The following is a 26,270-nucleotide window of genomic DNA, read 5'->3' as shown; positions in this document are numbered from 1 at the left end:
ACATTCTGACGTGCTGAGCTTTAGGACCTCAGCATATGGATTTTTGCTAGGGGTTGGGGTGGGTGGGGATGGACACAATTCAACCCAAGACATTTGGGGACTACACAGACTTGGGGTTTGTAGCCTTTGTCTGGCATAGCGTTGGTGTTTTTATTATTTACACTGTTCCCCACCCCACCAGTGAGATTTCATTCCTCATGAATTTACAGAGAGGCACATGGCTTACATTTCCTGAATTCTAACTCTCTTTTTTGCTGCTGCAAAGCTGTTATTCTCTTTGGTTTCTCCTTTCATCAACCTGGCTGCCAACCAATGTCTAAAAAAAAAAAACGTCCCCACACTGCAAGCTGAGTTCCTGCCTCGGGTCGATGTGGGCTTATTGATATTCCAGCATGGTTTGCTTCACGATTTATGCTCTGCAGTTTGTGAACCACAGACCCAAGAGGAAAAGAGATAGTCAAAGAGGGGATGTTTCGATCACTTTATATGCAGTAAGTGAATCTCAATTTCCTGCCATGTTATTTCAGAGTCCTTAAATATCCTTTTCTCTGCCTGGACATTAGAAACTACAAAAGCTCTACATTCTTTAGGATGAAATATGAGTTCTGTAAGATCTATAATCAGAGCGGCCTCTTAACAGTGCCATGGTACCTGGGAACATATACATCCCTGTGACGTGGAGTGAAGGGAGGATGCCCGTTCTGGGATCTGAAATGATACGAACATCTGCAGGTCTGTGAGAGATCTCATTATCCCTGTATCTCAAGGGCAGGAACCATACTATCACCTGCTTCCTCACTTCCCTTAGTGTATGTGCAAACTGAAAAACAGTGAAAGAATTGAACACGGTCAATGAGAATGCTGCTATCTGCTTAGAGCAGGACTCTTAAAACAGTGCAAACCATGGCAGGGGTAATGAACTCCGTACGCATGTTTAGAATAGGAAAAAGCACACAGTGTCAGAGCCAGAGGAAGCCTTAGGAATTATTTGATATGAGAGAAAACGAAGGCCCACCACACTGTTTTTAAATGCATGCTGGTTTCATAGTAAGACAAAAAAAAAAAAAAAAAAAAAAAAAAAAAGCAAAAACAAACCACAAAAAACACAAAGCAGAACCAAAAAACAGGCTATTATTGGTAATGAATAAAATAGGGTTTAGCATTCTATTTCTGGTAAAGCATAGAAATCATTTTAGGTGGTTTGCACAAACAGGGAGAGCAACAGAGAGGAAAAGGGAAAAGGAGGGTAGAGGATGACACTAGAGTCTCTGGGCCCACTAAATACAGCCCATTTGCTACATGAGCCTCTCAAGGGGTTGATTTAAATATTGAGAACACATGAGAAGGAAAATGTGACGTTGCCAAAGGGTTCTGCTCTGGGAGCTACAGGTAGTTCATTTCTAAGCCTTGAGGTTTGTACAGAAATACTTATGTGATGCATAGCTCCTTAGAGATTTTTCTGGCTCTCACACAGTCCTATGAGGTGGGTGATGGGGGAGGATCAGGGAGGCTGATTTATTCCTGTTGTAAAGAGCACAGGTTTGGAGTCTGAGGTTCAGGTTCAGCTGGCTTTGTGGCTTTCCACTGATAAACCCCAGGCAGGTTATGAAGGAGTCCCAGGCACGACTGGAACTCAGGGCTCTTTGGCACCAGGGTAGGGCTGTGTTTCCCTTGCCTTCTCCTGTTCCTCCTGACTGGGCCACGGGTTTTCTTAGGTCAGCTCTGTCCTGTGAATTCCTTGATGTTGGGAGCTCCGTCTTGTTTTTCTCTGGTTTTGCCTGGTGACGTGCTGAGTAGGTTAACAGAGAAATTGTACAACCTGAAGAACATCCTCCAAATTATTAATTTTTAATCTGCCTCATTTAGGATGCTCTTATATTTGTAACCAGAAATCAAAGACCATGTTCTTCAGCTGATTACTCATCATCACTCAGCCGACTTCTTCCAAGGGCAATTCCTTCTCTGTTTTCTTCCTTTCACAGTGATTTATTGTATACCTGTAAGTGCTGTGCACCCGTGATGGTGGCCCAGGCTATGAGTTCCAATGTAGTCTGCAGTGTTCCACCTAAATTCACCAGATGAAACCATGCCACACCCCGAAATAAAACTCCTCAGTAGCTTCTCCACTGGGAAAGTTAAAGCCCAAGCTTCATGACAAGACAAAGTCAACAGGCCATTGACACCAGGACTGCTAGGGGACCTGAAGTGGGGAAAAATTTGGAGATGGGGCAAGGGCAGGTCGTGGAGACCCGGGTGTGCCAGGCTAAGCAAGGATATGGTCTTGAGAGCAAACAAGAGTCTGTAAAGAGAGGAGTTGGCCTAATAATCTTGAAATACTCCATATGCTGCACACTATGGGATTTGATCCATGTTAAAAGCTTAACATCATTATACTCAGGACAACTGCCATGGGTCGAGTTGTTACTACAGTCCCACTTTCTGCAAACTTCAATTCAGTTATTCCGTTGCAGCATTGTGATGGGTGCTGGAAAACACCAAAGGGATACCTGACATGATTCCAGTCTTCTAGCAATGTACAATCATGGCAATTATAAGGTCTGCCATTATTGCTTTTAATATTGATTTATTTGAAATGTATTTATTGCATACTGTATGGCTTTGGGTTGTAATCATATTATCATTGATGCTGAAGTCAGACAACAGGGATTCAAATCCTGAGTATGACACTTACTGTGTGACTTTAAGCAAGTCACTGATGCCCTGTTTTCGCATTTGTAAAGTGGGGATGGTAAATATCCCCCAAGAGGCAAAGCCTGCAAAGTGCACAGGAGAGTTCTGGGCCCTTGACAAGCACTCAGAAATTGCTTTCTTGCATTATTCTGTTATGATGTATGGTGTTGGAGGTGATAGAATGTCAGGTAGACATGGTTGACATCATCAAAGGACAGCAAGTAATGAGTGAATGACTATACAGAGCAGTTCCTATTGAAATTGGCACTGCAAAAGAATTGGCAATGTTCTAGACATCGCTCTACAGAACAATGAGGCAGATTCTACTTCAGTAAGAATGGGGTGGCATGGGGGAAGCCCTTTCAGGAAAGGTGATATTTAATCTCCCATTTGACCGATGAGAAGAGTTGGCCACTGGAAATGCCAGGGAGAGAGATTCCCAGCTGAGGGACCAGCAAGCAACAAGCCTTTGAGGCAGGAGGAAGCTTGGCATGTTCTAGGAACCAGCAGAGGCTAAATGTGCCTGGGGCTTCGTGAGCAGAAGGCCAAGGTAGCAGCAGATGAAGCTGGAAAGGACGCAGGAACAGATCGTGCTGGGCCTTGTGGGCCCCAGTCAGGAGTTTGGATGTTATTTCAAGTGGGGGAGTCAAAGAAGCAAAGTGACATGATGTGATTTGCATGGCTTTGCTTAATGTGTGCAAATGATCGAGCTGATGTCTTCCAGGCCCTCTGAATGAAGTAGTGGGTGTGCACTTTTCAAAAGGAGAAGGCAAAACTGCAAGCCCTGGCAGTCAATGGGGATATACTTATTGGGAATGAAAATTTCTTCATTTGTAGAAATATTACAAAGAAATAAGAACCTTCCCTTGGGAGCACCTGGCAAACATTCTCACTTCTGAAGGGCAGACACACAGCCATGGTTGGCTGCTTTTGGCAGGGCATAAATTAATTCTAACTGCATGCACAGGGAGAATCTAGTTTGCTATTTAGTATGCCAGGCCCTGAGCTGGGCTAAGGACACAAAGATAAACCAGACACAGAGAGTTCCCTGCACTTAAGGAGCTCACTCCTCTGCTGTAGGAGACTGACTGACGGCAGATCATTAGCATGTGGCAGGAAAGGTGGCTGCGTGGAGGGGAGTAGCTGAAAGATAATGTGTTGGCACAGAGAAGGGAGAAGCCTGTTCTCTGGGGAACACAGGAAAGGCATGACAAAGAGGTAATGAAGGAAGGTCACCTCCTCTGGGCATCTCTCACCTCCATTTATCTGGGCAAATGGCTTTGCCCTCTGTTCCATTTCCTCAGAGTCTAGTTTTCTTCCCAGGTGAGAAAGTGCTAATTTGAGACACTGACCCATGTTGTGAAGAAAAATGGGCTCTGAGAATATCATGTCTTCTCCCTCTCAAATGGAAAATTTCAGTCTGAATTGGGGCTACTTGTAGGGGAAGTTCTTAGCTGAAAGATGAAAAAATTTTACTATTGACAATTTTTTATGTATAGTCAAAAATAGTCATGAAAGGTAAGATGATAAGATGTTATCAGACATAAATGCTTCTTACAAATGTTGCTTTTACATTCACATAGCATAATTTATCAGGAATACATTTATTAATCTCATGTATCATTTGCATACCATTAATTAGCCAACATTTATTGAGTACTTGTTATAGATTAGGCATTGTGCTGATTGTGGGGGTTCCAACATGAATCAGACATCATCTCCACCCTTGAGGACCTCACAGTTCTAGGGATAATCAGATAAATAAACATGTCATGTTGAAGAGGAAGTCAGCACATTCTGTATGTCCCTTAAAACTAAGACCAACAAATCCAGATTGCCTGCAGATGGATTTCAACTCAGTATTAAGAACAATTGTCCAACAGTTGAGCTGGTCAAGAGTCGAGAGAATGTTCCTACCTCCATACAGGCTCCCTTCTCCCAAGATGGGAAGCATAAGGCAAATGTCAGCTCCTGGTAGAGCTGGACCTTGTGGAGGAGCCTCTAGGAGGAAACCATCAGCAGCACGTGAAGGGAAGCCCAGTGGCTACTGGCCTTGCATTCCTGTGATTCTCAGATTTGATGACATCTATTCTGAATAGCTGCTGTGCTGGAGAAATTTCACCTGCAAACCCAGCCGAGCCAAGACCAAGCCTTGGTATAGGCAAGAAGAAGACTCCTTGACATTCAGAAGATGAGGTTGGGTGACCCTTAAATGAAAGATGGGCAGGTACTTACAGCCCTGGGACACTTTGGGGCTTGCTGGACACCTTTGCCCCATGAAGATCTTCATGCATGGGTGAGATACACCCATAAATGTGGGGAATCCTTTAAGGATCTGATGAAACATGAACCCAGCTAGAAGCCACATGGCTCATACATATCATTCATATATGTATGAGAGTACAATGAATGCAGAATAGAGACATGCCTAGAGAGGTCTTGGCAGAAAGCCCTACCGTAGCTTCTGAATATGCCTTGGGGATCAAACCCAGGACTTTGCTATCAATCAGAAGGTTTCCCATGATTAGCTTCTACTTCTCTACCCTGTTTTGCACTTTCCCTCTGCTCCCACCCACCCTTTATGCTCTGCCCATAAGGAAGTGCTGCCTGTGTCCTACCTCCACCCAATCCACTAAGAAGGAGCTCTTTCAGGGCAGGGAGCAAGTTCATGCATCTTTGCCACTCTCACAGTACCTGGAATAGCAATGGACAGAATGAGCATCAAAAAATGTTTACATTTTTTGCAAAGACAGGTCTCATCTTGTCTTTTAGCTATGGGTAGGGTTGTGGATGGGAAATGAATTTTTTGAGGTGGTTCATTTCACTATTTTACCACTGAGGATCACACTGTCTGTTGAAATCAGAGATGACCTACATTTCCTCTTAATGGATTGGGGGCTGTGTAGTAGCACTGGGCCTTTCCTCTAATGGGGAGAGTAACCACTGCCATTTACTGCAGTCGTGGTGCCATGAACCCTAAGTACCTAAGCCATTCCCATAACGGCTGTGTTGCTCACAAGCTCCTTGGGAAAAGGGTTCCCAGGATGGAAATCCTTAGGAGTTCAGAGGTGCCTGGATTTCAGGGAAGATCCTTCCCTGGACTGAATGGAGCAACAGTTTTCTGGGGTTCTTTTGCTGGAAGTAAATGCTGAAATCACTTTTTTTTTTTTTGAGACAGAATCTTGCTCTATCGCCCAGGCTGGAGTGCAGTGGTGCGATCTCGGCTCACTGCAAGCTCCGCCTCCCGGGTTGATGCCATTCTCCTGCCTCAGCCTCCTGAGTAGCTGGGACTACAGGCGTCTGCCACCACGCCAGGCTAATTTTTTGTATTTTTAGTAGAGACTGGGTTTCACCGTGTTAGCCAGGATGGTCTCGATCTCCTGACCTCGTGATCCGCCCACCTTGGCCTCCCAAAGTGCTGGGATTACAGGCATGAGCCACTGCACCAGGCCTGAAATCACATTTTAATGGATGCAATGGCCACACATATGAACTGATTAAGATTTTGCTCTCTCAAAACAACACCAAGGAAGCCATTGCTTTACAAAGTCTTGTGTTGAATGAATCCAGTGGATGTTTCAAGAGGGCTTTAGAGACCCCATTACATGATGGCAAACTTCAGCCACAAGTTGGTTTAGGACCCAACTCTGCCACTTAGTAGTTGTGTGGTGTGGGGCAATGCCTGTGCTTTGTGAACTGCAAAGTGGCCTCACCCCCAGCTTCCGCATCAGGTGGTGGTGAGGCCTCCAGGAGGTGCTATGCAAAGTGCCCAGACCTGGAGGTGGTCACGGATGGGCACAGGTGCTGTGCTGTCTCCCTCCTCCACCCCCTCCCCCCTCACTTCACCACACAGGTCTAAAAGAGAGTTTCATTGAAACTCTGGGTTAAGAAAGGGATTCTTACGTATTGAAGGTTTAACGAGGATTCTTTGTGATAATGTAAGTTCTTTTTCAGCATGTGAGAAGTCATTTCAATATTAATAGCAGTTCACTTTTGCGTGTGTGTTTCACAGTTTACAAGGTGCTTTCCTAATTCTCAATTAATTTACTCTTCAGGGTAATTCGCTGAGAAACAGATGGAAGAAGGTGGGGCCGGGGGAGGCACGTGGGGACTAAGGGACTCTCTTACATGTTGCAGGGAGCTCGCACTCAGCCTTAGGAAGGTCTCTGCCATCAGACAGTGCTTTGGAATCGGGGCATCTCTAGTTCAAGACCTTAGCCCACTTTTGCTTATTTGTGTCTTCCTTATAATTCAAATCCTCCCAATCACCTTTCCTCATTTGTAAAATTACTATATTACGAGGATTTAAAAAGTATGTCAACTCATTTCTTTAGTTCCAGAGAAATTTAAGTTGTTGATTAACCAAATAATGCATATAAAGCATCCAGTACCTAGGAGCACTCAATAAATGAGAGCTGGTTTTACTTTTTGCTTTATTGAGCCCCTAGAAGTTTCAGACACTCTGCTTTATATCTGAGCTCTGCTCAGTAAATGGTTACCTCCCCATTTTACAAAAAAAAAAAAAAAAAAAAAGCTGAGACTTACTCAACATCACCAGCTAGTGACAGCTGTGATTGCAATCAAGTAAAGTACTTTTCCTCCATAGTCAAAAGTTGTTCATTGATAAAAATGTAATTTAGAATTGGAAAAAGGTTTTTGAGACTATCAAATCTAACTCAATAGGGAAACTGAGGTCCAGGAAAGGGAATGGCTTGTGCAAGGTCACAGGTGTGTTAACATATGCCAGAGGCTAGAATCATATGACTCCTTCCCCAGTTCTCTCATCAAAGATACGTGATTCTGTTCTGCTGGGGTGCTTTTGGTTACATGCTTTTCTTCTAGGTTCTGGGTCATTGAAGGCCTTAACCAAACAACGAAAGTCACGTTTGTTAGCTATGTAAGCAGTGTCTTCCATGGGTATGGCTATCCTATATCCATAGCAATGAGATATTTATAGCATTTAAAGAGTATATCTCAAAGGTGCTGCAGATCACATCTGAGGCAGGAAAAGCAAAAGCTCCAATACATATTGAAGGTTTTCACAAGGTATGTCATCATCTCATTGCAATTTTAATCAATGTCAAAAGTAAAAGTGTCAGAAAAATTCTGTCCTCTAAAACATTTCAATGGTAGATTAGTAAATGGTAGGTAGAGGCCAAGGTCCCAGCTGGCCTTTCCTCATTAGGGGATGGTTCATGTGAGTTTTTGGGATGGGCACAGGATACAGTTGAGTGATCCAGGGCATCTATCCAGACAGAGGGGCAGGAGGAGCACAGCTTTATAGATTGCTGCTTGGATTTGCTTTGTGTGAACAAGAGCTAAGGGGAGTGTGAACTTAAATCAAACGCTAGGATTGCTGAGGAGGAACCTACTAAAGTCAAATGTTTTAGGTTTCTTTTTTTTTGAGGTGGAATCTCACTCTGTCGCCTAGGCTAGAGAGGAGTAGTGCCATCTCGGCTCACTGCAACCTCTGCCTCTTGGGTTCACGCAATTCTGCTTTAGCCTCTCGAGTACCTGGGACAACAGTCACGTGTGCCATCATGCCTGGCTAATTTTTGTATTTTTTTTTTTAGCAGAGAGAAGGTTTCACCATGTTGGCCAGGCTGGTCTCGATCAAATGACCCACCGGCCTTGGCTTCCCAAAGTGTTGGGATTATACATGTGAACCACTGCACCTGGCCAAATGTTTTAGGTTTCTTCTAATGTTTTTCAAATGTGCTTCTTGAATAGTACAGTTGCTTTGGCTCTATGACCATTAAGAATCTTACAGAGACAACCTCACAGCTGGAGACTAGTTGGTGGCCATTTCCACCATGGACATGTGAAAGTGAATATAAAGCATTACTTCTCATCTCTGGCTGCACCTCGTAATTACCTAGAGAGCTTTTAAAAAGAACACTGATGCCTGGGATCTAGAAAAAATATTTGAATATAATTGGTCTGGGATGGAACCAAGCTATCATTATTACTATTGTTTTTCCTCAAGTTCCTAGGAGTTTATTGTGTGCATCTATCATTGGGAACTATGCCCTATAACAAATAAGAATCAACTAGATATAGGGTAAAGGGGTGCCCTAGAGGAGATGTTGTTTATAAGAAGGCAGTAGTATCCTCCCAGCCAGTGGCTGGAATTAGGAAATTAAGTAATGTCTGACCAGGGTTGGTATGGCATTCAAAGCCTTCCGCAGCCTGATTGTCACCCACATTTTCAGGCTCACTTACTGCCAGTCACCCCTACATCTTACGATGCAATTACATAGGAGTATTCAATGCACTCCAAACATGATCCACATTTGTGTCATATCAATTCTGTGCTCCCAACCTAAGACCTCTGGCTACACAGCTTTGCGCAGTGAGCACTTATCCACTTTATGAAGCAGATGTCAACAATCCTAGAAGCCCAAATTGCTAAGAGAGTAAATTTCAAATGTTTTCACGACAAAAAAATGTTAAGTATTTGGGGTAATGGGTATGTTAACTAGCTTGATTTAATGATTCGACATTTATTTCATGAATCCTGACAGTGCTGTGTACCCTAGGAATTGATAAAATTATAAACTGCCAATCTGTGATTTTTTTTAAAAAAGAAAAACGAAATCTCAGGCCAGCGTCAACCTCTCTCTGAGACACTCTCCTGGTAACTGGCTTACACTTCAGAGCATGTGGTTGATGTTGAGTTGGTACCCTGGTCTCTTGCCCCTTGATTCAGTATTCCAAGTCTCATCTGCCCTGTGGCCTATTCCACAGTAGGCACTTAATAAATGCACATTAAAGGAATGAATGCAAACAACATAGCTGTCATCTCTGAGGATGAACTATTTTTTTTCCTAATATGTTTTCCCATACTCCAATTACATACGCTATGAGCCCTTCAGTCCTTGAATGTTCTGGCTCGGAGGGCTGTTTGTCTCCTCTCACAGATGGGAAACTGAGCTTCTGAGAGGAGATATGCTTCTTCAACAACATCTCAATGGAATTGGAAAGAGGAATGTTAGACGTTTTCCTAGTTTTCATCGTTTTTCTTCCATTCCATGAAGTGTCCTCCTCCAGTGGAGCTCCTGACCATCACCTGTCCACAGGAGCGTGGTGCGCAATGTGCTCTTGCAGTGTGGATGCTGCCAGTGATCTAGGATGTTAATGAGCCCAGCTCACTTCTGTCCACCCCCAGGGCTTCAACTTCTACCCCACACCCAGACCTGCTGCATTCAGAGGTCCAGCATTGTCTTTGTTCACATAGCCAACTGCCTGCAGGGCACCTTCCCTGCCATTTTCCATAGAGCCCTTAAATGCCAGAAACGGACTCATCATCTTCTTTTTAAATTCTTTCTCCTCATTCCCTATCTCAGGAAATGAGACAGAAACATAGGAGTCATTCTAAGGCCTTCCATTTCCCTCACTGCCAACATCTAATTACTCACCAGGTCTTGCTGCTGCCACTTCAGAACCACTTTTTTTTTTTTTTTTTTTCCCCCAATTAGGGACCTGGTGCCATCATCTGGCTTCTTACAGCCTAGATCAATCTTTCTATTTGGGGATGCTTGTTATTTTTCCAATAAAGAGACTTTCAAAAAGTCAAAAAAGTGTGCCTCTTGCCTGGATTCACAGATGATTTTGAAAAGGATAATTACCTCTTCCATCTTCAGCTATGATTCTATTTTGGAATCCTCTTCCTCTAATTAAAAAAAAACAACAACAACTCCTAGTGCTATTTGAGTCTGAGTCATTTGTGCAATGAAATCACCAAAGCTGCACAAATAAACATGAAATGCAGGACTCAGGCTCCCCTGGCCTCCCCCTGGGATTGGACATCCCCACAAGATGCAGATAGTAGTTCTTGTGGCACACTTTCCAGATCCAGACCCAAGGCAAACAAAGTATGCTGCATTTTGGGGCAATTTTCCCCCTAAGCTTCTCTTTCAAATGCTTAGAATTGCTTCTGGCATTCAATAAATGTATATTTTTCCTCCCTGCATGTATTCTCCAGGGATTTAAAAATATGCATAAATACTGCTTACGATATGACTAATGCCCTAAGGCCATGAGCAGTGCCCAACTTTCACTCTAGTGAGCATGCAGAGATGTCACCTCATCTTCTTCAATTTCATTAGTCATCAAGGCGTCATAAAAGCTAGAGTTGGGAAGCCTGTAGGGACCACCAAGCATGACCCCTATTTATGCATGGGGAAATGGAGGTCACACACCTCATCAACATCAGTTATAAAGGGCACTGACATTCAGAAACACACAACACATTAAATCTAGACCTTCCCCCTGGAAGAGCTAACCACAGACTGTTACATGTGGCATCAGTGAAGTCGCAGTTACTTTGGAAGCATCTAAATGCGTTCTGAATTGCCAGTCATGCTGCATATATGAGAGAGAGAAAGAACTGGTCTTGTTAGTTCAAAAGGAGGAGTCGGATCTCCATCAGATCCACATGAAGGGCAGAGAAGAATGAGTCAGAGGCAGGTCCAGGTTCAGCAAAGGCCCAGAGTTTAGGAAGAAAAAAATGGTTGGGAGGAGACTGCATTGTAATGCTTCTATGCTCTTTTCATATTCAGTTGACTTCAACAACATATTTTTTGATACCCAAAACCATCAGGTGCTGTGCAGGGCATGAAATGGATCATATGTAATCACAAACGTTTGCAGCTTTGAGGGGCTCATAGATGATCAAGTAATCCTAGCACAAAATGGCCATCTTATAATGGAACTCACTGTGCGGTGCTGTAGAGGCAGAGGAGGGGCACTACTCCAGTCGGGGATATTCTGGAAGACGTCACAGTGGGTGACACTTGACTTGGGCACTGAAGGATGAGTAGAGTTTACCAGATGCCCAAGAAGGGAGAGGGTAGTTCAGGAAAAGGAAAGGTTTGTCCAAGGGCACAGGAGGGCAATGTGGTCCAGCATATCCCTGGAGTGTAAACAGTAGGTTTGAGGCAGGAGTGGGCGGTGCTAAGAGGTGAGACTGGGATGAGATGGTGCAGGAACTTAGACACTGGACATTGTCATGAACTAATTAAGAGGCAACACCAACACTGCCTCAGCAGAGGATGCTCCCCCTGTGTCTTATTGGAGTCGCCATGTTTGCTTGTCTCTTCTGCCCACAGCCTTCCTCCATGGGCATTATCATTCAGTTGCTTCCCAGAAAGCTGGGGATCATTTGGATTCATGTTTTCTCATCTTCTTTCATCCAACTCATCCCTAGGTCCTGTCCATCTCCCTCCCAAGTCTACTCCTATTTATCCACCTCTCTCAGGCATTGCTACCCCTTCATAGTCAGAGCCACCATCACCTCCTGCTTAGCTGCAATCGTACCCCAGTGAATTTTCTTGCTTCCATTTATAGCTCTCCTGGTTTTGTCCGCTTGCACAGCAGACAGTGGTGTCTTCAAAAATGCAATTCTGATCAGGTCACCATGCCACTTTTATTAAGGTAACTTAGTGGCTTCTGGGTAAATAACTTTCAAACCCCTTCCTGTAGTCTGCAAGGTCTTGCCTTACTGACTGCTTTGGGTCATTCCACCACCCCAGCCTCCTCCCACCACTGAATGCCCCTCATCCGCCCTCATTCTTCACTCTGACAGTCCTTCCCCACCTTAGGATAGTCACACATGTTATTTTCTCTGCCATGCATGGTCTTCTCATGCTCTCATGTGGATCTCAGGCCTCAGAACATGTTACCACTCAGAAAGGCCTGCCTGACACCACCCTTCTGTCCTACCAGTCTATTTTGCAGTGTCCATTTCTTGTCCTTGACAGCACTTATCACATTGTACACTAGTGTTTTTTAAACAATTTATTCTCAATTCCTAGTACAATGCTTGATGCCCAATAGTTGCTCAATAAGTATTTCTGGAATGTGTGAGTTGATCATATACCTTGCTGTGTCAGGCAGGGTTCTTTAGAGAGACAGAGCTAATAGGATATATATATATATATTCCCATATATATATACGGGAGTTAATTATTAACTTACATGATCACATGGTCCTGCAATAGGCTGTTTGCAAGCTGAGGAGCAAGGAAAGCCAGGCCGAGTCCCAAAATTGAAGAACTTGAGGGCAGGAAGCATCCAGAACGGGAGAGAAAGACGTAGGCTGGGAGGCTAGTCCAGTCTCTCCTTTTCACGTTTTTCTGCCTGTCTTATATTCGATGGCAGCTGATTAGATTGAGCCCACCAGATTAAGGGTGGATCTGCCTTCCCAAGCACACTGACTCAAATGTTAATCTCTTTTGGCAACACCCTCACAGACACACCCAGGATCAATATTTTGTATCTGTCAATCCAGTCAAGTTGACACTCAGTATTAACCATCACACTTTCTACAGGCAGATTTTGGTGGTCATGATTTGTGGCATGCAACCTACATGACAAGGTCTGAGCTAAGAGAAGTAGAGGTAGCTGGAAGAAATAGATTTGAAAGATATTCCATTGGCAGAATTGACATGGTGCCAATAGATGTGAATGATGAAGAGAAGGGAGTTGAAGATGATGCTGTTTTTTAGCTTGAACCACCAAATGATGGGCCCTTCTATAAGTTGAGCTCTTGAATGAGGGATGAGTGTTATTGGAGTGGAGAGAATTGACCTGCATGTTCCACAGCTCCCCCATACACACCATTCCCCTCACCCAGGCAGGCTGCCCGTCCAGCTCTCACTCTCCCTCCAACAATTCAGCAATGCCCACCTCTAAAGCTCAGGCTATTCTCCAATTCAGATCGTCCCTGCACATTTTGACTGATTGACAGCTGCTTCATCTCTCAAGATTTATTTGATGTTCTCTTTTCTGCAGGAATTTCCCTTAAGCCCAGCCCTCTGACCAAATGTTGCCCCAGGACTCTCATGACATTTAGAAACAGGGACCATGGAGACATGTAGGTACATTCTATATACCATGCATGGTGTATAGAATTTCAAGACTTGGCCAGGTGTGGTGGTGCATGCCTGTAATCCCAGCTACTTGGAAGGCTGAGGTGAGAGAACTGCTCAAACCTGGGAGGCGGAGGTTGCAGTGAACCAAGATGTCACCACTGCACTCCAGTCTGGGTGACTGAATGAGAATGTCTTAAAAAAAAAAAAAAAAGAATTTCAAGACTTGATCAATCATTTGTATATTTGTGTGTTGTAGTAGAGACAAACTGTTTTGAGAAAACTCTTGGATTTTCCTTTTGAATAGACATTTGACCCCATTTTGCATAAAACACATGATCCTGTATTCTCCTAAGTGTCTTGGATAGAGTTATGAGTTTTCACAAATGAATGGAAACCCTACTATTTGCTTGTTTGGGCTTCTCCTTCAATCCATGACATAAAGCAATGGTATTTGAGGCAGTGAATTAAACCTTAATCCTTGACTGCTTTATCAAAAGCCTGGATAATGGAAGTGATATTTATGAGGACTTGTTTGAAGGGCATGCTGTTTATCCCTTCCTCTAGTTGTGCTAATTTTTATTCCTGCATCAAGCTGTGCACTTGGACCATATGTTCTTAGTCCCCAGCAGAATTTTCATGCATTTTAATGTTATTTCCTTGGCTTACATCCAGAGATATTATACATAATGGCTTTATGAAAACTATTACTGTGTGGGATGTCTTAGAGGTAGTGTGCGTTAGGTCATTGTTCCAGCTTCCTTCTAGATGAAGCCTAGAGCAAGGGCCAAGAAAGACTTCGCTTCCTCTGAGGAGCTGGGACACTTTTTACTTTGTGGTAACAAGACCGACTGTATCTTGGTTTTTGGAATGATCATAGGAAGCGCAGAGCCAAATATACAGGTGAGTTGTAGCAACCATGAAAGCCTCTATGGTTTGCACAAAGGGAATGAGTAGAGTTAACAGAGTGGAAGCACCTGTGGACATTGCTAGCCCCACAGAAAGGGGGTAGGGAGAATAGCAGAGACATCAATCATTTAATAGGCTGAGAGTTCTTGCTGCTGGCATTCTCCAATCCCCCAACCTGGACAGCTTTCTATTTTGATTCTCACCTGCTTTATGACTGTGGCAAGTAATCAACCTTTTCCTGACTTTGGCTTCTTGTAAAGTGAGGGCTTACATGAGAGGCTGTCCAATTGGAGGTTAATTAGAGGCCATCTCAGAGTGTGTCTTGATGATGCCTTCCTTCCCAGGTCCTTGGCCCCTACCCTTCCTTATTCTCACTCCCACCTCTGCCTATTCTGAAATAACACCAGGTGCTTCTCCACACAGGTGAGTCCTGTCTACTGCAGGCGTTCTGAAACTTAGCTACACAGTAGAATGATCTGGGGAGATTTAAAACAGTCCGATGTCCCAGCTGCATCCTTTACAGAATAAATTCGTCTCTGAAGTGGGACCCTGGCACCTTTATTTTTTACGGTTCTCCGGATGAGGCCATTGTGAAACTGCACTGGAGAACCTGTACTTTTGCAACTTTACTGTCCCTTTGAATTGCCTGGGGATCTTTTAAGTGCAGATTCTGAATCAGTGGGTTTGAAGAGAGGCCCGAGAGTTTACATTTTCAAAAAACTTTTAGATGATGTGATGTTGTTGGTTCCTGTGTCACACTCTGAGTGGCAAGGTGAAGACACATATTTGGTGGATAATGCAAAAAAGGAAGGACACCTGACTCAGTCCCGCTGGAGCCCAGGGGAGGGGGAACCAGCATGCTGAAATGAGCACAGCCATGATCTGCATTCTGCTTCACTGAGCTATTGACAAAGTTAAGTTCAGTGTGAGGCCCGGAGTTTTGGGGGAACCACGAAGCGAAGCATATTCTGTAACCAATGAGGCTGACAGCACCTAGAAACACATTCACTTTTCCAACTTCAGTATCTAAATCATCATAGGTGTTTGCTAACTGAGTAAAGAGATGCGGAACAGGCACTCTCTTCTTTGAGGGCAGAAAAGGACCCACTTTATTGCTATAGTGTGACTTGAGACAAGGATTCTGTCTCAGGGTGTTTCATGAAGAAAAGATAAGGCTTGGTGTTAGATTCAGGGTCAGGCTCCAGCCCAAGCTGAGGTCCAAAGGGAGTGGGTGACTGAATGGCAGATAGCTGAAAGAACACTTGGGGGGGCCGTAGGTAGGTGAAATACAGCTTTATTCAGCAGCTCTCTCATCAGCAGTTCTCTTACCCTGTCTGCTCTGTCTCGGCTACTTGCTCTGGTCACTCCCATGCACAGTTGTGCAGCTGGCTCTCCCTTTAGGGTCAGCAGCTTACCTCTCTCTCTGGGCATTAGTGCTCATGACTGATACTCTATCTTACAGGAAAATGACATTTGCTATTATGTGATTCAAAGCATACTTGTTAATTATATTTTTAGCAGATACATAACATCCATTTTTAGAACATTCAGGAAAAAAAGTCATGTCTTTGAAGATATGTCTAGGTTACAAAACTCTGGGTAGTCATATAAGAGCTTTCTTTTCTCTTTCTTCTCCCACTTTACTTTTGGTCAATTATAAGCCAGAATGAAAAGATGTAGTTGACTTCAGAATGGTGACTTACTCCAACCAAGAGAGAGTGTTGCTGTATAACACTGCATTTTCAGTGTGTGCAGGAAGTATGATGGTTGGGGGACTCTTTGCCATGGTTATGTGATCTGATGTCAAGGACAGGCTGTTATGAATTGTTACCCCCTAAAATTCATATTTTGAAATTGATTCCCCAATGTGATAGTATTTGGAGGTGGAGCCTTTGGGAAGTGATGAGGTCATGAGGGTGGAGCCCTCATGAATGGGATTAGTGCCCTTATAGGAAAAGGCCAGAGAGCTAGTACCTCTCTTTTCGTCATGTGGGGACACAGCAAGAAGTCAGAAGCCTATAATCCGGAAAAGGACCCTTGCCTGAACCTGACCATGCTGGCACCTGATCTGGGGCTTCCAGCCTTGGAACTGTAAGAAATGAATTTTAGTGGTTCATAAGCCACTCAGTTCACAGTACTTAGTTATAGCAGTATAACTTAATAGTAGCCCGAATGAAGATGGAGATTGTGTTTGAAAGCAGGTGGATGTAGCCAACTGTATAGTTCCAATAAAAGGAGTGGTAGTTTGATAAAAGAGGGGGGAAAATGAAGACTGACTTCATGCATTGAGGTTTGATTTACATTTTTGCTATCAGAGTTTATTTCCTGCTTTAAATGGAATCATTCATGGTTAAGAATAAATCAAATTCTGCTTGAATTTTCACAGTCAGGATTGGGTGTTTTCTCTTTTTAAGACTTAAAAAGGAGCCAGGCTCACTGATACTTCCTGTGCTGTCACCTGAAGCAAAGCAGAGTCTGAAATTCACCCTTAAAGAGACAGAGCAGGGGAACAGAAGATCTTGCTTGCAATCATAGACTCACTTTTTCCCTTTTCTCTTTCTTAAAAAAAAAACCCCGCATTTCTCATTTTCCTTCTTTCTAATTTCCCCCTTTCTCTTAGGTGGAGTAAAACATGAGCTTCCAGAACTAGGTAGTGCAGTGAGCAAAGTGGCTGTATTTCCTTCTACAAATGTGCACTTCCTGTTCATGTTTTGCAGGTCACAGGAACGCCTGTGTGGCTTCAATCTGCCTATGTCCCTCCACTGTGGGGTAAACTCACATCAGGCATGGGGGTTGGCTGATGGCATGCTGCTGACCTTTATTAAAACTTTTGTGTGTCATATTTTTTGGGCCTCTTTCCCTCCAAGAGCTTCTACTGTAATCCAGAATGGAACCCTCGAGGATGAACGCTGGTGTCTTGGCACTTGTGCGACTATGTTCTACTCCCATCAGGGGTCCTGTCCCTCGGGACTTTGATACAATTTCTTACTCACTTCAAAGGAGGGTATTCTGGATAGTGCCTTATAAAGCATGTAATACGTGAATAAATTCTCGTTGGCAAGGGAGCCCTGTTTAGGGACTTCATCTGGAATGTGCTAAAAAGCAAAACAAAGTAATTTAAAAAGAGTCAGTCAAGCCTTCCTGTTTAGAAGAGTAGACCACAAAGTTAGGGCTAGAATCTGGAATAGGGTTGGAGTTGAGAGTGGAAACTGATCTGCATAATTAAGTAACAGGAATTTGTGGGGATTTGGAGTCTTCCTGATGCATTGCATAGGGAAGGTGGAAATTACGTGTGTGTGTGTGTGTGTGTGTGTGTGTGTACACGTATAGAGAATGAAGAGGAGTGCAAAGGAAATAGTTAAATAAAAGAAGAGAAAAAAAAGTCTTGGTAATGAAAGGAAGTCCATCAATTTAAAACTAGAAACTGTGCAATTCTTGGCAAGGATGGCGGAAGAAAGGGTTAATGAAGAAAATAGGTGAATGAATTGTGTGTGTGCCATGCACATGGTGCCATGGTTCACTATCAATATTCAGTAAGTGTCTGGTTTCCAGGAAAGTCTGGTATCAGGGTTGCTCTGAGGAATAAAAGAGAGAGCTTGAGTTGCACACCAAAGGGGTTGAGGTGATGGAAGAAAGCCAGCAGCCTTAGGAAGTGAGAAAACTAGCAACTCCTGGGAGTCATAGGAAGCAGGAACATGGAGCCAGGGTGGGGAGGAGAAAGTAAGCCCTTGGAAATCTGGAAGAGACTGGGTTTTCCAGTGTATGTGGAATGGGGACTTAGGTCATTTAAAGTGGATTTACTAGGAAAGGTTGAGCTCAGAATGCTGGAAGACTTGGGGACATGTGGGTTAAAAGCTTTAGATATGAAGACATTGAGCAGGACTCATAGTTAATAATCATAGCTAACACATGAAGAGTGTTTACTAAATGCTAGGCACAGTTTTAAGACTTCATTAACCCAGTTTCTTCAACAACTGATGAAGCAGATGCTTTTAATATCTACTTGTTAAAATTTTTTAAAATTACAAATTAGAAAACCGAGGTTCCTGGGTGAGGAAATTGCTTAAGGTGACAGGGCTGGTTAGTTTGAGTGTTACCATTCAACCCAAATTCAACCCAAATTCAACCCAAGGGATGTGTCTTCTCCTACCTTGTGTCCTGGAACAAGGGACTCCACCCCTTCAGAGTCTAGGTTGTTCTCTTCATTAGAATGAAAGTGTTGGGCTCATTGATTGATTGATTCATTCATTCACTCATTCATTTAAAGCATTAAATGAGAGTTTAGCATGCCTCAATAAGAGGATTTTCTGCCTGCTTTGGGGTTTCTGGCAGAATGCTGGTGGGAGCCTGGAACTCTGAGAGCTCCTGACAAACCTTCAACCCTTTATTTCCACAGCATCTGCTACCCCTCACCACTTCCAACACTCCTTTTGCCCTGCTTGGATCAGTCACCCCAACTGCCTCAGGTCAGCTCTCAGCCCCAGACTCTGACCCCCACAAATATCTGTAATACAACTTTCTGTTTTTCATCAAATCTTTTCCAATTCCTGTAACTCTTTCCCTGTGATCTCTTCATATGGTCGGACATCAATACAAAACACCTCTAGCATCGCTCTTTCCTGATGGTTCCCTTTACCTTTGATTCCCTGAAACTTAGCCCTCCCAGAAGGACACTGCCTCTCTCCCAAAATGGGCTTACATGTGGTGAGGGGGGTGTCCCTGCCTCTTCTGGGAGACTCCCGACCATTTTTTCTTTCCTTCCAATATTCTAACTGTCCCCCCAGTTCTGTATCCATGGTCCCAGTTTGTACCACCCACCACTACTTCTTGAAGTCATGTGCCAACTCCTAGGTCACTCCCCGCACTGTTTGAAGTTTTTAGTTCCAGACTCACTATTAATAGGTGAAACATTACCAGAGTAATCCATTTAGGAGACCCTTTTATCCCTGGGGCCTCCAAATCCCTTGGCCTCCTCTTCTTTTTCTCATCCACCTAAGTACTCATTCCCACAATCATATGTATGATTTCATTACTATCAGTGATAACAGCAACTTCTCCATGGTCTCCCATTTTAAGCATCCTTCTCTCTGTCCTTTGCCATCTTTTTGGCTTCTTTCTCTTAGTACCCTTGACTCCAACAATCATTTAACCTCACAGCATCCTGCAATCTATTAATTCTATTATTTTTTCCCCACTATCTGTCTTCCATATGTCATCACTGCTCTATTTACCCAAATGAAATTCCATAGCCTTTCATTTCAACCAGCTAGAATCTGGACTCTGCTGGACAAAAACTTTCTGGTCTTGCTGTAAATTCATGATCATTAATTTCAAGTGGACCCTTACAGCAATGCAGCAAACATTTGATAATCTCCTAGTGCATTCTTGGTCCCATGCTCCTATGCAACAGTTTTATTATTCACCTTCATCTCTTTCCTCAAATCTCTGACACCTTCTCCACCATGTGCAATCTCCACTGGTGATCTTGCTGAGAAAATTGAAGTTTTCAGAGGGAAACCTCTGTAAATTAACACCAACCCATCTACTCACCAGCCTGAACCTGTGTCCTTATGCATTGCTTCCTCTCCTGGCGTGTAGATGAATTGTCTGTGCTCCCAGCAAGTGCTGTTCCTGAGCGGCATGTATTACATTCCATGTCCTCTTCCTACCAACGGATGTTGCTCCTGCCATTGGTTGATTGGTTGCTCTCTGACCTCACCATCACTTTTCCTTCTGTACCTGCTCTTTCCCATGAGGATGCAAACATACATCTTTTCAACACACACACACACACACACACACACACTCTTCTCCCTTTATTGTTCCATTTATCTCCCTCATTTATACCAAATATCCTCACAAAATCAATTGTCCTCACTCACTCCCTCCATTTCCCCCAGTATATATATATTTTGAATACATATGTACTTGCAGGATAGTTTCTGCAACAATTATTTGAGTGGTATAAACAAGAGTCATTTATTTTTCTTTCCACCTGCGTCTGCTGTGAGCTGACTGGCTCTTCTTGTTGTTTCTCCTCCAGGGGATGACCCAGACCATCATTCTTCTCTGGTCTGCCACCTTCATCCTCCACTTGCAGCCTCCTTTGCAGTGACCATACAGGTGCAGAGCATGAGCAGGATGCACAGGGGTTTATGTGGTCAGGCCTGCCTGGAGTTGGCTCATAGCATTTCTGCTTCCATTCTTAGGTCTGAAATCCAGGTCACAGAGCCCTAACATAACTACAAAGGATCCTGAAAAGTGTTGTATTCCAGTGTGCCTTGGAAAAGAAAATAGGATTAATAAACTTTGATTAGACTAAATCATTGAGATTTAAAAGTTTTTTGTTGTAGCTGCTAGCATTATTTATCTTGACTAATACAGAAATTGCTATTAGTTTTTGCTGTAAAAAAACTAAAATACATGACATTGGGGAGTTTGAGAGGTGAGAAAAAAAATAGATACCACACTCTGGAGAGCTAGAGATCCATGTTATGTAGCAGCAATGTATTTGGTAAATGTCCCTGTTTACTCAGATCGTAGCTCAAAGGTAAAGTGGAAAACAGAAGATGTGGACTGTGGTGTGTGGAGGCCCTTATTGTCTGCATGTGCAAGACATTAGATATAAAAGATGTGCTCAATATTAACTGGACAATTTGTCAACAAATATAAAAGCAAATAGAGTCTAGAGATGTGTGATAGGCTTGGCAAAGCCTGCTTCAGTCTTTAAATAAGATAGAACATTTAATAAGGCTTTGGGTGAAAACTTCACAGAGCACTTCTCAGTTGAATAGAGTGACTCAGAGCAAAGATCAGATGAAGAATGTAGCTTTCCCATTCAAGCCTGATAACCTGACTGTATCTGTCATAAAGGGGAGAGGAAGACGGACCGAGGGAGAAATGGAAGGAGGGAGGGAAGGAGTGGGAGGAGAGAGAGAGTTGAGGATTGTGCTGAGAAAGCAAAGAGGTCATATAAGAACTATGTGTCCAGGAATAAACTCTGGGTGTGTTCCTGACTTATGAAACTGACTGGGTGAAGTAAATATGGGCCTCCTTTGTGCTCAGGAAGAAGACATAAGACAAACATCTCATCCCTGGCACCTTGCTCAAATCAGGCTTTCCTCCACCCCTACTCCCCTGAAGCTACTCTTGTCCAGGCACCTGACATGGATATGCTGCTACATCAGAAGGTCCGCCCTCAGCCTCCATCCCACTTGGCCTCCCAGCAGCTTTGAGCAATTGATCACTTTCCTGTTCTTTGAAATAATTTCTGCACTTGGGTTCGTTCTCTGCTCACTTCCTGCTGTAAGACTCCCCTGGCTTTCTTAGTCTTCCTTACTAGTTTCTCCCCATCTCCCTGATCTTTTCATGTTGGGATCCCAGGGCCCAATCCTTGGACCTCTTCTCTTGCTCTCTACACTCAGTCCCAAGATGTTCTCATTAAGTCTCATGGAATTAGATACCATGTAGGCACCGGTACTTCCCAAATTCATGTGTCTAGTGTAGATCTCTCTCCTGGCCTTTGGATTCAGATTCATCTATCCATTGCCTTGTTATTTCACTTGTGTTAGCCATCTCAAGCCTAATGTGCATGCAACAGAATGCCTGATTGTCTCCCCTAATCTTTCATGATTTTCCCCACCCTAGGAAATGGCCATTCCCTCCTTTGGGATACTTAGGTTAATACACTTGTAGTCAACTTTACGTCCAGTTTATAACTCATATTCTTCATGCAACCTACTGGCTAATCTTGCTGTCTCTACCTTTAAGATACTCCCAGTACCTGAGCAGTTCTCTATACCATCGTGGCTACAGCCAGGCCAAGTTGTCCTCATCTCTTACTTGATCACTGCAGGAAACTGATGGCCCTGCTTCTGCGGTGCTGCCTTTTCATCCACTCTCCACGCAGTTGCCATAGTGATAAAAAATAAGTCACATTATGTCTCTTCCCCGCTCAGACTTTGTGATGACCCCCTTGCCAAGGCCACACCCAGAGCCCTTTCAATGCTCCATGGCCCTGAGGGCCCTGACTGTCTCCTACCTCTCTGGCCTCTTCTGTTTCCCCCTTTCACTGATTCCTGTTTGGCTACTCCGGCCCTCTTGCCAGGCCTTGACTGTCCTACACATGCTCCCACTGCAAGACCTGACCTGCCGTCACCCTTCCAGATCTTTGCTCCCACGCCCATTTCACAGGGAGGCCTTTCCTCGGACTCTTGGGTAAGCTGCTTCCCCAGGTCCCCGCACTCCCTATGCGCCTTCCTGTGTTACTTTCCTCCAGAACACTTCCCAGTTTCTACCTTAGCAATAGCTTGCCCACTTACTGTACTTGTTGCCTGTCTCTCTCCAGGAAAATAGAGGCTTAAAGAGGTAGAGATGTTTGCTTGGTTTATTTCATGCCCTGCCCAAGTGCCCAGAAGAATGCCTGGCACAGGCTAGATATTCAACACATATGTGTAGAATATTGAATGAAGGAATAAATTCACGCATTTATGTAAACAGTGAAATACGTTGAAGGGACAGGTGATCCAGGCTGGCAGGAGAAGGAACGCCAAGCTGCCGGGGCAGGCCTGGGCTCTGGGAAGTCAGAGGGGCTCAGGCTGCCAGGCCGCCCCCATGTGCCTTGTCCTGTTTTGAAATTCTCTCCCACGACTGGACGGCCTCGACCCTGATGCTGAGGCTTCCTGCTCTCTGCAGACCCCACAGCACGGCGTCCTCTGGCTGCTTGGCCTGGGGGAAATGAGGAAATACATTGGTTCCCTTGGGGACATGGGCTCATGGTGGAGGGAGGCCATCCTCCTTCCCTCTCTCCATCTTCCCTTATCACGGTCCATCATTGTCCCCTCTTTTTTTTTTTTTTTTCATACTTTAAGTTCTGAGTTACATGTGCAGGATGTGCAGTTTTGTTACATACGTATACACATGCCATGGTGGTTTGCTGCACCCATCAACCCATCACCTACATTAGGCATTTCTCCTAATGTTATCCCTCCCCTAGCCCCCCACCCCCCATAGGCCCTGGTGTGTGATGTTCCCCTCCCCATGTCCATGTGTTCTCATTGATCCACTCCCACTTATGAGTGATAACATGCAGTGTTTGGTTTTCTGATCTTATAATAGTTTGCTGAAAATGATGGTTTCCAGCTACATCCATGTCCCTGTAAAGGACATGAACTCATCCTTTTTTATGGCTACATAGTATTCCATGGTGTACATGTGCCACATTTTCTTAATCCAGTCTACCATTGATGGACATTTGGGTTGGTTCCAAGTCTTTGCTATTGTGAATAGTGCTGCAATAAACATACTTGTGCATGTGTCTTTATTGTAGAATGATTTATAATCCTTTGGGTATATACCCAGTAATGGGATTGTTGGGTCAAATGGTATTTTTGTTCTAGATCCTTGAGAAATTGCCACACTGTCTTCCCCAATGGTTAAACTAATTTACATTCCCACCAACAGCGTAAAAGCATTCCTATTTTTCCACAACCTCTCCAGCATCTGTTGTTTCCTGACTTTTTAATGATCGCCATTGTAACTGGCATGAGATGGTATCTCATTGTGGTTTTGATTTGTATTTCTCTGATGGCCAGTGATGATAAGCATTTTTTATATGTCTGTTGGCTGCATAAATGTCTTCTTTTGAGAAGTTGTCTGCTCATATCCTTTGCCCATTTTTGATGGGGTTGTTTGCTTTTTTCTTGTAAATTTGTTTAATTTCTTTGTAGATTCTTGATATTAGCCCTTTGTCAGATGGATAGATTGCAAAATCTCCCATTCTGTAGGTTGCCTGTTCACTCTGATGATAGTTTCTTTTGCTGTGCAGAAGCTCTTTAGTTTAACTAGATCCCATTTGTCAATTTTGGCTTTTGTTGACATTGCTTTTGGTGTTTTAGACATGAAGTCTTTGCTCATCCTTATGCCCTGAATGGTATTGCCCAGATTTTCTTCTAGGATTTTTATGGTCCTAGGTCTTATGTATAAGTCTTTGATCCATCTTGAGTTGATTTTTGTATAAGGTGTAAGGAAGGGGTCCAGTTTCAGTTTTCTGCATATGGCTAGCCAGTTTTCCCAACACCATTTATTAATAAATTATTAATTTATTAAACAGGAAATCTTTTCCCTATTGGTTGTACGTGTCAGGTTTGTCAAAGATCAGATGGTGGTAGATGTGTGGTGTTATTTCTGAGGCCTCTGTTCTGTACCATTTGTCTATATATCTGTTTTGGTACCAGTACTATGCTGTTTTGGTTACTGTAGCCTTGTAGTAAAGTTTGAAGTCAGGTAGCGTGATGCCTCCAGATTTGTTCTTCTTGCCCAGGATTGTCTTGGTTATGTGGGCTCTTTTTTGGTTCCATATGAAATTTAAAGTAGTTTTTCCAGTTCTGTGAAGGAAGTGAGTGGTAGCTTGATGAGGATAGCATTGAATCTATAAATTACTTTAGGCAGTAAGGCCATTTTCACGATACTGATCCTTCCTATCCATGAGCATGGAGTGTTTTTCCATTTGTTTGTGTTCTCTCTTATTGCCTTAAGCAGTGGTTTGTCATTCTCCTCAAAGAGGTCTTTCACATTCCTTGTAAGTTATATTCCTAGGTATTTTATTGAGGAATTTTACATCGATGTTCATCAGGGATATTGGCCTAAAATTCTCCTTTTTTTGTTGTGTCTCTGCCAGGCTTTGGTATCAGGATGATGCTGGCCTCATAAAATGAGTTAGGGAGGCTTCCCTCTTTATCTATGATTGGAATAGTTTCAGAAGGAATGGTACCAGCTCCTCTTTGTACCTCTGGTAGAGTTCGGCTGTGAATCCATCTGGTCCTGGACAGTTTTTTTTTTTTTTTTTTGGTAGGCTATTAATTATTATCTCAGTTTCAGAACCTGTTATTGGTCTATTCAGAGATTCAACTTCTTCCTGGTTTAGTCTTGGGAGCATGTATGTGTCCAGGAATTTATCCATTTCTTCTAGATTTTCTAGTTTATTTGCATAGAGGTGTTTATAGTATTCTTGATGGTAGTTTGTATTTCTGTGGGATCGGTGGTGATATCCCCTTTATCATTTTTTATTGCATCTATTTGGTTCTTCTCTCTTTTCTTCCCTATTAGTCTTGTTAGCGGTCTATCTATTTTGCTGGTCTTTTCAAAAAACCAGCTCCTGGATTCATTGATTTTTTTGAAGGGTTTTTTTTGTATCTCTATCTCTTTCAGTTCTGCTCTGATCTTAGTTATTTCTTGTCTTCTGCTAGCTTTTGAATGTGTTTGCTCTTGCTTCTCTAGTTCTTTTAATTGTGATGTTAGGATGTCGATTTTAGATCTCTCTTGCTTTCTCTTGTGGGCATTTAGTGCTATAAATTTCCCTCTACACACTGCTTTAAATGTGTCCCAGAGATTCTGGTATGTTGTGTTTTTGTTCTCACTGGTTTCAAAGAAAATCTTTATTTCTGCCTTCATTTTGTTATTTACCCAGTAGTCATTCAGGAGCAGGTTGTTCAGTTTCCATGTAGTTGTGCAGTTTTGAGTGAGTTTCTTAATCCTGAGTTCTAATTTGATTGCACTGTGGTCTGAGAGACAGTTTGTTGTGATTTATGTTCTTTTACATTTGCTGAGGAGTGTTTTACTTCCAATTATGTGGTCAGTTTTGGAATAAGTGCGATGTGGTGCTGAGAAGAATGTATATTCTGTTGATTTGGGGTGGAGAGCTCTATAAATGTCTATTAGGTCTGCTTGGTCCAGAGCTAAGTTGAAGTCCTGGATATCCTTGTTAATTTTCTGTCTCATTGATCTGTCTAATATTGACAG

The 26,270-nt window shown here is 43.3% G+C and overlaps 1 long non-coding RNA gene across 1 annotated transcript in view; it reads left to right on the top strand.

Annotated features, from left to right (window-relative positions):
* The window catches only part of LOC101057707 (uncharacterized), a 123,803-nt gene extending 103,009 nt beyond the window's left edge, over positions 1-20,794 (top strand). Inside the window, exon 4 of the long non-coding RNA XR_001715261.1 lies at positions 20,515-20,794. This is a non-coding gene — a long non-coding RNA (uncharacterized LOC101057707). The remainder of the gene's footprint in view (positions 1-20,514) is intronic.
* The last annotated feature ends 5,476 nt before the right edge of the window (positions 20,795-26,270 follow it).

The sequence above is a fragment of the Pan troglodytes genome, chromosome 12 (assembly GCF_028858775.2).
Source record: "Pan troglodytes isolate AG18354 chromosome 12, NHGRI_mPanTro3-v2.0_pri, whole genome shotgun sequence".
Taxonomy (NCBI): domain Eukaryota; kingdom Metazoa; phylum Chordata; class Mammalia; order Primates; family Hominidae; genus Pan; species Pan troglodytes.
Note: the sequence above shows the minus strand (reverse complement) of the source record. Positions and strands in the feature narration are given on the sequence as shown.